Source organism: Sparus aurata, chromosome 1 (assembly GCF_900880675.1).
Source record: "Sparus aurata chromosome 1, fSpaAur1.1, whole genome shotgun sequence".
NCBI classification, from domain to species: domain Eukaryota; kingdom Metazoa; phylum Chordata; class Actinopteri; order Spariformes; family Sparidae; genus Sparus; species Sparus aurata.
In genome coordinates this window covers 29,224,672-29,237,755 of record NC_044187.1, presented here as the reverse complement: position 1 = coordinate 29,237,755, position 13,084 = coordinate 29,224,672, and positions in this window count along the sequence as shown.

Genomic DNA, 13,084 nt, shown 5'->3' with positions numbered 1-13,084 from the left:
GACTTGTGCTTCAAACCTTTAATTCAACAGGCCGAGTCGAGCCTCAAGTCAAATGGCTTGTGTCATATGACTACCAATACTGCGAAATGTCTGTGGCATCACGCTGATTTTGTGCATAGAAATCAATTATGCTCGGAACAGAGACACAACTCACAGGACTGACACCATGAGAGGGGGTGAACGTGAGGGGAAACCCTTGTATCAAATACCCCGCAGACAGGAAGGCTGCACACGAGAGGAATGACCTGCCGCTTTGACAACTTTATCAGTTTATTAGGTCAACCTGAACGATGACAGGCTAACCTGAGTGTTTTTAATCTGGACAGCTGGAACAGTGTGAATGTTTTGTCAGAAATAGCCTTTCATATCTACAGAGAGCGCGGGTCTTCTTGTGCAGAGTCCACCATGTTTCTGCATTTATACTGGCCACTGTAGAGGAAGGGGAGATAAGGGGGAACACATTTAACCTTTAACCATTTTCTTTATTTAAAAATCGTTGCATTGAATTGATGTTATTGTTTGTAGGTTTTATTCCGTTTTAATCCCTCTTTTTTTCCATCAAGCCTTGTGGTTACTCATCCAGACCTTCAGCATTTTTACAAAACTAACAAAGGTTGCTTTTTGTGTTGTGTTCAAAGTCCTCTCCTAAATGTGACTGAAGCTTGAACAGGTTAACGTCTCACTCACCGTTACTCTGTTAGTGATATACTCTTCTACTGATTGATAAACTACCTTCTATGGCAGCTACAAACAGGGCCAGATTATATGTACAGATTTCTCTAGGAAACAAAATTACTTAAATGCTACATGATTATTGTGATACACTCATTCATCAATTAGTTGAAGCTAATCGATTTACGTTTCAGTAACAATAAACAATTAGGTTATTCAACTTTAAAGAAAAGCATAGCTCAGGATTTGTATGTTTAAAATTTGTTTAACATTATTGAAAATAGGCAGCTCTTTCTCCTCTGTCTGGGCCCCCTTGTGGCAATAAAGCCCCATGTGATCAGAATGCCTCGATCCATGCCCAGGCTACGGATAAGAACATTTGAAAGTGTGAATGTGAGACACTTTGGATCAGTTCTGTCTCATTGTCCCACATTTATTTCACAACACAAGTGCAGTTTTTTTGTTTTTTTGTTTGTTTTTTTACCACGAGGGGAAGTGCACAAATTTAACACATTATTGCCAAATAAAGTTGTTATGATGAACATGTTGGCAAACAGTTGCCTGTTTACACATCCAGCAGACACAGAGCAACATAAGCATCCATTTGGAATCTCTTTCTGTTCGTTATTTCAATAATTAACTCTTTATTGCTCTGTTTTTGGTCTCCACCAACTCCTGAGGGAAATATCTCTTTACCTGCTAAATGCTCCACTATGTTCCCCAGGTACTCACTCACTTTGCTCACTTTTATACCCGACAGGTGTTGCGCTATCATTCGAAGTTTTTCACTGAAACAGCTGCCTGCTGCTTCTGGAAACGAGGTTCATGAGAGTGGTATAAAAACCAAAACGAAGAGCTGAAAGATGCTAAAGTGCTCCGTAGAGCTGAGAGCTGGGAACTCAGGACGTCAGGTGGGACAGTGAATGAGTCGGGTGATATTTCTCTGTTGCAGCATCTCTCACGATACACTTCATCTCACTCAGTGTTGATGTAAAAAAAATATAGATTACAGTGGATTTCAACATTCACTATTGTTCCTGGACAGGTGGTTGCATGGCAGAGGTAATAACCGTTATCTCTAGTGTAAGCATATACTATCATTAATTCCTTCCTTCACTGATACGGATACCCTCTCCCTTTGAAGACACAGTGAGGTTTGTGGGTTCTGATTTTTCTTCTCGAGAGCAGAAAAACACTTCCTAACTCCCCCCCGCCTTTCCCACTCAAACTCACCCACAGTTCAGCAATCTAAAGTTTTGACCTTTCCATCACACTGACATTCTTCCAGCCGCCGCCGCCTTTATTACCATCCCCAGTATCCAATTGTATCTGCTCATTAACACGACGATCGGGTGAAGAACCGGAGAGGGGCTTCCATGTTGGCAAATAAAAAGCTGCGAGAAGGAATGAGCGTCTCAGTGACATAATTTACAAGAGGGACATCTCATGATCATAATCAGGATCTGGAACTACATGATTTAATTTCCTCTCAACAGTGAACGAGATGTCATTTGATAAATTACCCATCAATAGCAGACAGTAGGGGATGCTGTGCTGGGGAAAAGTGGCATGTGTGCATGTGTGAGTAAATTAGACTGTGTGTTTTGGTTAGGGAGGCAATTTTGTGTGCACGTACGCCGCAAAGACGTGTTGCCACAGTGAGTATCCTCACAAGTGTTCGTGTGTGTGTGTGCTCCAAGCGCAGTATAACCTCACATTAGCAGCCCCATTATTTCAATAAACCTCCTCTTGCATCCCGTTGACGGATCATCTGCCTAGAAAAGCAGATATTGTGGCCTTTAATCAGTCAGCCCCCTCCGAGCCGCCGTAGTCTCTTGTGCAGTATTTAAATTCCTCATTTACTCTGTTGCAGGCGGGACGTGCCTGTCCCCCATTGTTCGCTCTGAATAAACTGGGGAGCTGATCGTGTTAAGTGCGGCCATGATTGATGGCTGCTGATGAAATCTAATATACTCGCCCCATGCCATCGTTTGGCAGGAATGGGATTAGAGAGAAAGACTCCAACACGAGCTGATAAAAGGTGGAAACGTACTTAATGTTGCTTTTTCCAGATTTTTTAAAATGAAGGCGTTTGGGCTGTGGTAAAGCAGGAATGTGGGACATTAACTGTTGAGTGATGTCTGAGTGATGGAAGCGGTTCGGGGAAATGAAGTGTGCATCATCAGTGCTGAGGTCACACAGCACAGTGTATACATCTAAGAACCGTGCAGTGGAGTGACTGTCATCAGGCAGGCCGCCACGCCACGCTGATTATTACGCGATTGTCATCTCATCTCCTTGTGCCTCCTCGTGGTGGGGTCAGCAGTTAGGGGCGGTAAATTTGGCATTTGCATTTTCATTTTCATATTCGTATTTAGGATTTATGCAGCTGACGGCACATGGCTCTGTGACATAACTGCTCCATTGTGCTGATGAACAGTTGAGCGAGGGGATGGATTTTCGGGAAGTGAGATTTTAGTGACCCCTTGTGGGACTCGAGCTGCAGTTCAAGATGAGTGCATGAGTGTGATTATGGAGTGACAAAGAGGACAAACTGCTGTGTGTTTTTTTTTTTGTGTGTTAGCTTTGGCTTAACGTTGAGGGGATGTTGTGGAATATCAGTGGTTCTAGTTAAAGGTCCTTGGACAAAATACACACACACACACACACACACTCAAGAGCCCACTTGAACCAGTCATAAGTCTCAGTGACACCCTCTCTCTCCTCCTCTCGCTCTGTGTCTCACCCACTTCACAGCTACATTAGCACTTGATTTGGGTGTAATGGATCTCCCTCCTCCTCACCAGCCTGCTCCCATTGGCTGCGGCTGGCCTGCAGCCCAGCCCACCTGCTCCACAGCGCTCTCCTTAATGTGACTGGCCGAGGATGATGGATCACCTCCTGTCACTTCCACCTCGTCCTCCAATCAACAACCAGCCATGGAAATTGATTGTTCTAATTTGCTCTCATTATTATTATGATATTAAGCACAATATACAGACACAGCTCACTGTCAGATCTGGGCAACGCCGTCATTAGTTACAGGGGCTGGAGAATACGCCTCAGCGGGGTTTTCTCCCACAGACGCCAAGATGTAAAGGAATCAGCGAGCGTTGGAGAAACACACTGCTTTCTCTTAATAAGATTTGCCATGCAGCCCCTCGCTGAGGTGATGTAGCATCTAATTAAGTTCAATTCGGTGCATCTGGGAAAGAGAAAAAAGAAGATATGATTAAGTTCCTCCGTGTCAGATGCAGCGTGTTCACTTGCAGCTGCCGGATCGGAGGAAATGGGAGGTGCCAGTGTGAGAAAACACTCGTCCTTACACCCGCAATGACTGCAAATGGTACAAATCTACAGTTATTAAATGCTGCTTAGAAAATGCAATTAAGATGCACGACTGTACATTTACACAGGGAGTGGGGATGAATAACAATGAGAGCACACAGTCGGGGAAGCATCCCACTCAGTTTCCTGCATCCTCATTTTAGAGAATCCTCATAATATATTCAGTGTACTGGCTCTTAAGTGCATACTGCACAGGTATGTTCAATGACTTTGTGGATGACCTTTTTCATTCTCCCTCTCACAAGGCCCTCTTTTGTCTTCGTCATCATGCCTGAAGAGAAACAACCCAAAGGTCAGCAGTATTAACCCCCCTGCCCGCTGCTGTATTCACAAGCCTGATTTTGAGACGGTGTCCTGATATTACCACAGCAGCAGCAGCAGCCCCTCCAGCTGTATACCACTCCTATGTTCCATGGACCAAAGTGTATCCCCAGTCATGCTGTTACCAGCCCAGAGTATATTGGATAGTGCTTACATTAACACACAGTGTCTAACAAACCGCTTACGCTCCTTTAATTGGATTACAAGGAGTGCTGCATTCCCATTGGTGAGATTAGGGGGGTCCGGGCACGGAGCCGACTCCCCTCCCCCCGCCGAAGTGAGGGATCTGATTCGCCGTCCTCCCTAACGACCTGCAAATGCCAGATGTTTGATTGGTGGAGTGGCACTGGCACGGGTGTTTATTGGTCCATGACAGCGTAATAAGGGCGGGTGCCAAGTCGACTGTCAGGGCGTTAAAGTGTCGACTCTGATCTAGTGGTGATTAATGAGGCTATTTATTTATTTACTGGCCTTAAATACAGTTTGTGGAGATACTTTTCTCTAAATAGATTCAAAGGTCAGCCCTGAAATATAGTAGTAAGGTTTGAGACATTTACTCTCCGTTCTTATGGGAGCTGAAGAAATGTATAAAAGGACAGAGAAGTGAAAGTTGTGCAGTTGTCCTCTGGTTTAACTTAATGTGAAACACTGTGTGGTGTGTATATAAAAATCTTGCAGTTAAAGGGTTAGTGCAACCAATGCACCGGGCTGGTTGGGGAGGTGTATCTGATTCCAATCATTTGAACTCAGCATATTTACATTTCACCACTTTGAGGCCAACAAAACAAAAACAAAATTGATGTAGGATTTAGTATTTCTAGGCCAGAAACAGAACACTTTATTTTACAGGTGTGTAGCTGTTCTGAAGGAATTTCAGGAAACAGATGCTAAAATTGTGCAGAATATAAAAATCTACTTACTAACATCTCAAATTTGGGAGAAATCCAAAATCCTGATTACGGCCCCAGTAAGTAGTTTTAGTTCACAAGGTTTTGAGATAGTTGGTGAACAAAACTGCACCTGTGATGCTCACAGTTGTTTGAAGTAACTAAGTATATTTACTCAAGTACTATTCCTGGTACAGTGTTGAGGTGCTACATTCTCCTTCTACTCCACAAAATTTATTTGATAGCTTTAGTTAGAAGTTACTTAAATCAACCTTTTACTGCATCTAGTGTTAGAATATATGATTTTGGCTACACAGTGAGTACATGTACTTTTGTTCTTTAAAGGATAAGTTCAACCAAAGATGTCGATGCCAAAGTCAGTAGTCAGTTGTCCACAAAACATTTCTGGAGATTCACAGCAAAACCTCCTCTGAAAAACTGAAATAGACCGGGACTTGTTTGAAAACATAACGATATCTGAAAATCCAGCTCGTCCAGAGGCGCCAAATTCTCAAACTAAGCGTAGAAGCTACAGTGAAGATTTTGACCTTAAAAAGGATGTAAATGATGTCTTTTTATTTTACTTCTTCTTTTTTTTACACTTTAAAACAAGTCCCCATCTACTTCAGTTGCTCAGAAGAATGCTGCAACGCTGGTTCCCTGTGAAGCTCCAGAAATGTTTTGTGGACTACAAAACTTCACCTGAGTTTTCATCAGTGAGAGGTTGAGCAGATAATGACTGAATTTTCATTTCTGGCTCAACTTATGCTTTAAGTACATTTTAGATTTTGATACTTCGTATTAGTACTTTTGTTTAAGCTAAAGATTGTAATACTTCTTCCATCATTGGATTCTCATATAATTTAAAAATTGATGTTTCTTGGTCACTCTTGACGATCCACTGACCTCACCGTGAAAATTTTATTCAAACTATCTATTAAAAATAGTCTCTATTATTGTCTTGGTTTTGGTGGTAATAATATCAAATATGGGAAAACAAACCAAAATTATCAGCATAAATACATAAATCAGAGGTAAGTGAGGAGACGCAAGCATGTCTATCAAATTGTGGTGAACTGACCCTTTAAGGTTAAATAATAAAAAGTAATGCCGACTGTAAAAGTGAACAAACCGCATTACAGCATTGTTTCACATTGGCTTTCATAAGTGCTGCGAAGTGTGTGTGTGTGTGTGTGTGCGAGAGAAAGAGCACCTTCTGACCTTCCACAGTTTGACCCCCGACCTTCGACCTCCGCTGTAAATCTTGTGGTTTTCTGCCTTTTCTTCACACATTACCCGAACCTCTGACCACCAACTTATGTGGAGTCCTGTGCACAAGCTGCTGAAAACCTGGCAGCTGCTGGCCTCCTGTGAAGGAGGACCCTCTCCATCATGGCGCTGACACCTTAACTGTCCTGTTCTCGCTCAGTGAGGAAGGCCCCCTGCCACCGCGCACACACTACACCACACACACACTTTCTCTTGTGGCGGTGAAAGGACAAGCACAATGACACAAAGTGCACACAGTCACTTTCTTTTCTCGCACAGGTGCAAATGTGAATGCGTGCACGTGTACTTGGGTGCATGACACACACTTTCACCAACACTTTCTGTTGCTCTTTGAGTCCCAGTTCCCACACCGCAAACTCTCTACACTAGTGGCGCAAACAATTCTCCTTTTGACTCCCTCTTTCACACACACACACACACACACACACACACACATGAATACACACACACTGGAGCTCAATCATTATGCCTTAATGTACTCTGGCCTGTCCCTGCAGGTGACCTGACCCTTACTGTCCTGTGTGTCAGGGAGAGAGGAGCCAATTCAGCCAGATGGCAGCGGAGCAGAATGGCTGCGAACAACAGGCCGAGTTAATATGTAGCTTTAACCATTGTCTCCTCCGCCTGACAATGGAGCGAGCTGGGAGGGAGGAGCGCTCGCTGGAGCTGCGGCTAAAGATGGACTCAGCGTTTATTCTTGGTGGAGTTCATAAAAACGAAGCTTAAACCCACTTGATTCATCACTGTCTCATTTGGGCAGGAAAGCAAACGGACAGGAGGGGGTTCTATACTGCTGGTGTGTTCTCAAGGTGGAGTCGGCAGTGAAAAGTGCAAAAACAACTCGGTTTGTTCACCTCCGTATCAGCTATTAAACCCATTTATCACAGCTTAAATCTACGGAGAAGTTTGTTGTTCGTATCCAAGGGTAAATTTCATAGAATGCGTTGCAATCAAATCTTCTAATTATGCTCCTGCAGCCGAGTCAGATGAAAAAAAAAAAAAAACAGGGATCAAAGTGCTTTTCTTCCCTCAATAACCGCTGAAACAACGCCTGCTTACATCCCCATTGTCAGCCTCTGTTCCTTGGCGCTATCACTTTCCTAAAGATGAGGGTAATTTTCTATGCAAATGGGCCGCCGTCATTGTCCCCGCCTCGTTAATCTGGGCCTGGGCTCCTTTGACAAACCCCTCTCTGATTGATGAGGCCCTGACAGCTCCAATGTGTGCGTGCATTTTCACAGATTGACATCATCATTAAGGAGCGAGAGCAGGGCCTGAATCACTGCAGATTTACTCCCCCCTCCACCCCCACCACCACCACCACCACCACCACCGCCGCCACCGCTTCCCCTCCCACACACACACACACACCCACTTGCTTTAGCATGCACACGCAAATGCACAAGGGTTGATGCTTGCAGGAAAACGCACACACAAGAGAGCAGCCCACCATCCGTCTAACAGCTGAGGTTTCCCTTCTGTACCCACAGAGCCGGGCAGGCGGCAGAATGCGAAGCGCTCACTCATTGGCTGCCTGAATCTGTCATGTTGAAGTTAATTGGTATAGGCTTTAAGCAAATTTCCAGCAGCACCCCCAGTCACCGCGCCACTTGATGGGTGAGCCACTGTCATCTGGCACCTATTGATTCACCCAGGGGATGAGATGACTCCCATAATGCTCGCTATGTCAGTGTCACCCTCTGAGAGAGAGCGGCCGGTAGCCTCTCTCCTCTCTGTCTGTCTGTCTGTCTGTCTGTCTAGGTAGATCCAAGACAGGACTATTTCCAAATCATGCTTTATTCATATTCATTCACTCTGGAGGGGATCCACAGGCCGGATTTTTTTAGTGTTCCAATCGGCTAAAGTCCATTTTGGAGTTCATTTGAAAATGGAAAAATCGTTACCTAATCCTATTGCTCTGGCCCCCCGAGCTACAACACAAGAAACATGGCGTGTGCTGGCAGAGCAGAAAGAGAGAAGACAAGAGGAGACACAAACACTGACTGAGTGGAGGCAGCTGCAGATGAGCAAATAAAGCATTCAATATTTATGACTGAAATTAAAACCAGATAAAGATGTCACATATTACCACGTCCCCGCCCTCCTCTCTTCCCTCCCAGGCCTCTGGCCCTGACTCCGGTGCTCACAACTCTCTGCTCTCTCTCAGCGCGAGTGAAAGGGAAGCATTATTCCTTCCCAGCCCAATGTCTTCAAAGACAGTAATGAATGCAATGCAGTGACCCAGAAAATGGACTTTAGAGAAGGAGAGGGAGAAAAAAAAGCAATCTTGCGTTTGTGGCGGAGCATTATCACTTTACTCCCCTCCCCTCGTCCTCTCCCCTCCCGGGCTGGTGTGTGCGTTTATGTGTGTGTGTGTGTGTGTGTGTGCACCTGCCATTATGTGTGTCTCCAAGGGCCTATGTGCCTGAGTGCGTTCATGTGAATTTGTATGAGTGTGCACACTCGCCCCTGATTGTGAGTGTGAGTGGGTGTGCGTGCATATATATGTGTGTGTTTGAGTCGGTGGGTGAGCTGAAGTCTCCATCAAGAGGGAATGGGCACGGGCTGACAGGCAGGCCCATTGTGGGGTTAATTAAACACTTCAGGTTTAACACCCCGTCCCTGTCGTTAACCCAAACACTGGCTCATCACTCATTCTCGCCACACTTCAGTTAGAGAGCACAGGGAGGGGGGGGGCAGGAAAGGAGGGGGACAATGGAGATGTCAGTCCGGGTGGGGGTATGGCGGTGGCAGTTGGGTGACGCGAGGGTATCATAGATGGTGAGAGTTTGTGTGAGAGGATGCGTTTTGACATAATCTGACAAAACCAACCGATACAGAGAAAGTGCCAAAGAAGAAGCATGGCAGCAGTGTTTCATTACAGAGCTTGAGTGAGTGCAGTTACATCATTAAGCTCCGGTCCCAGATGGTTCATCAAATAAAGCCGACAAGACTTTACAAGGATTATACTTCAGTGCTGTTTGAGCCAGACAAGGAGATGTGTGAGGTGTGATCTGATTCCTGTGTTGGTAATAGCTTTTCATAATTATAAAAATTATAAATGAGTTACAGAAAAAGTGTCGTGAATAGGTTTAGGACCTTAGAAAGCATTCTTCCAAAATCAACCCGAATGCTGGACATGTACTTTTCTGCAAAGCACCGATATGTTGAAACATTCACTCTGTTACATTTTTGATTTTATGTTGTGACTAAGCTGTGCTTGTGCTATAGTTTGGTTCACAGTTAGTAAGGGTTAGGGAAAGGTCATGTTTGGGTTTAAAATACCCGTTTTGGTCACCGCAAACACACCTTGAGATTTTCAGACTTCTCGCAAAATTATCTGGTTATTGTTGCCACAAACATGATAGGAAATTGCCCTGAGGTGTCCTTATAAATATCTAGAAGTGGCACACTTACAAAAGGTAAACAAGTGGTGTCACGCCGTGGTCCCTCGTTAAAAATATCCAATGGTGAAATGTAGCCTCAAACTGCGGTCACTGGCTTTGCATTATTCTGCCCTGCAACTCCACCAACACCCCCTCCAGCTCCTGATATGAAAATCAGGTCATAAACAAGTAATGTGGAAAATATGGCACCTTTTGTAGACATTTCAATATGATACGTAGCCTTATGACAAATGTACAAATGCAAAAGTATTATTGGTTTGCAGAGACATTCATTGCCAACATTTCATCCTGGTGAGCGTCCATAAGATTCTCCCCCATTTTGTGTTTGGATGATGGAGGAGAGCACTGGCTCGAGGGCACTTTACACTGAGCAGTTTTGGGTTGTTTAATAATAATATTGACAATATGTACCAAAGATGTACCAATTTATATTGAATTTCGTAATATCGCGATGAAAAAAAAAAGATGTCACAACGTCGTTGGGACTGTGATCAATTCTACCACCACGTCACATAGTCTTTTCCACTCCTGTAGGTGCATTCTACTGTCTCTCCTTGTCAAAAGTGGATTGTCACCTTTTTGTTGTTTTAGAATATCATGATAAACATCATATCGAGGACTTTTTATCGTGGTACTATTCTACGGTGAGTTTTTGTTGTTGTCACATCCCTATTTACAGTCATGAGCGATAAATGGTGAAGTTTTTGCTTGTTGGTCTAAAATGTTGTTCCTACATTGTGAGATTCACTTACCAATCGACCAATCGGAATATGACATGAGAGGACACAGAATACACTGGCTGGCACAACAATTCACACAAGCCATTTTTGAACGAAGTAAAAAAAAATCTAAATTCATGCACACACACACACAAAACCAAGCAATGGAGGCGAAAAAACAAAACTCTGATGTACCTCATACTGACAGCAAGCAGTCTGACACAGATTGCATTCGAGATTTTATCAGTCACATGTTGTACAGTGTGACGTGAAATAAACTTACATGCACATATTGGTCCAAAACCTTCTACTGGGGTGAATGGTGTCTTCACAGGCCATAACTTGTGATTCACATCATCTTTATACTCTTTAAACCATTCAGTGAATGCTGTAATCCAGGCAGGAAACATCTGCATTGGCTGAAGGCCAGAAAACCTATTTTGTCCTCAGGTTCTTACTCTGATCGGCTCATTTATGAACACATGTGCCAAACAGTTTTGGTGAGAGATAAAAGGTTTCTTTGTTTCTTGTGTTTTTGTCCTTGCTCCTCTTACTGGTCTCAAAGCTCAGATGGTATAAGCATGCACCAGCTACTTTCTTTACATTTAAATCAAAATATGATGACAGTTGCAGGGTTGCTTTAGTGTGTTGCAATGCCACTGATATCAAATCTGATCAAACTGCTCCAACACAGTTTGATTTTTTATCTTATTAGGTTGTCTAAAACTTTGATTACAGCTTATTCAGTCATACATATCATCTTAGAAATATTACCCAAGATACCTAAGAAGCAGGTTTTCAATTGTTTTATAATTTTATCTGCTGAGGTGATTCCTTTAATTTGTCATGAACATTAAGCTCCATATAAAGTTGTGGAAAAAAAAACTGAGCTGGCAGGATGTGGCCTTCTTCTTCTTTTCTTTAGACAGAAACAGTAAAACAGTAATTATGTCAGTTTGGACACAATAGATTAGCAAACGTGTAAGAATAGACAGAGGGGAAATAAATGCACTATTTTTGCTCTTCACTGATTTCAATGCATGTGACGTCAGATTAATGTGTAGTGAGGCGCTGGTGACTGTGGTCATCTGCAGGAGGAGCTGCGTCCACCTGCAGTGTAATGGATCCTCACACCACTAGATAGCAGTAGTTTACACCACTGACAAGTTAACCAGTCCCCTCAGTTAATACACAGCCGTCCACACCAACCACTGAATCCATGAGTACATGAATGTGTGAAATGAATGAATGAGGGTTCATAATTATCTTACTTAACGGCATCAGCAGCCACCATTAAATACCTGAAAAATGAATGAGGTAAAGTCAGGTTTAAGTCATTTGATGTATCACTGTGGCTGTACGTTTCGCAGTGACTATTAAAGAGCAAGAATTCAATTATCTTCAATGACATAGGAAGCTTAATCAAGCTCATCGATTGCAGATTATTAAATTTGTTAGAAAAGTTGACTTCATCATTGTTAATTAACATAAATCTAAAGTATCACTCCTCCTAATAATAAAAAATGAAATGATAACAGGTAGGAAATGGATAAAGCCACTCTCCATGAGGAGCTAATTAGTAGAAACTAATGGCTTTGTGTTCATCTCCTCTGTCTGGTAATAATGTAGTCATAAATGCTGGTCATTCATTAATAAATACCTGCCAATTTATGACTTTCTAAAAAGCCATTAACGCTGCGCTGCATAGTTTTTGGGAAGAACTTTTAATCAGAAGAGAAACATCCTCATTGATTGATTTTCACGCTCAGACAAACTAAATAAACAAATGCTCTTTGTTTGCCACCTTTCTAGCTTCAAACAGTGGTCTGGGGACCTTATTTTCCTCTGAGAACAGCTTGTTTATTCAGTTATTGAAAAAATACATAAATATAAATCATATTTGTATTAGTACCTTATTAACATTATAAATATTACCTTTCTGAGTGAACCCCCCCCCCCCCCCCCCAAAAAAAAACCCAAACAAAATAGTGTTAGTGTCCAAAATTGCATTGCTATGCGGCATAAATGACTGGACTGGACTTTCATACATGTTATATTTGTTATTTATATCATATATTGCGTATATACAAATATATATGTGTTTTATTTTTGTTTTAATGTTATATATGTATATATATGTTATTCATGTTTCACTAAACATGTTAAAAAAAAATGTTCCTTTAAGTTCATATGTGTTTTACTTATACTTTTTATATATAGACATTTTAGAAAATGTTTTTATTTCAATGAGTGCCTGATAAAGGGTTAAGACTGATCCAGAAAGCATTTGTAAATTATTTATGAAACATTAATGAAGTCATTGGTGACAAATAATTTCTTAAAGGTTACTTAAGTAGTACTGGGTATTGCAAAAAAAAAAAAAAAAAAAAATCATCCCAGTTGTCTCAATTCACTGCACGACCAATGTCGTGTTATTGTT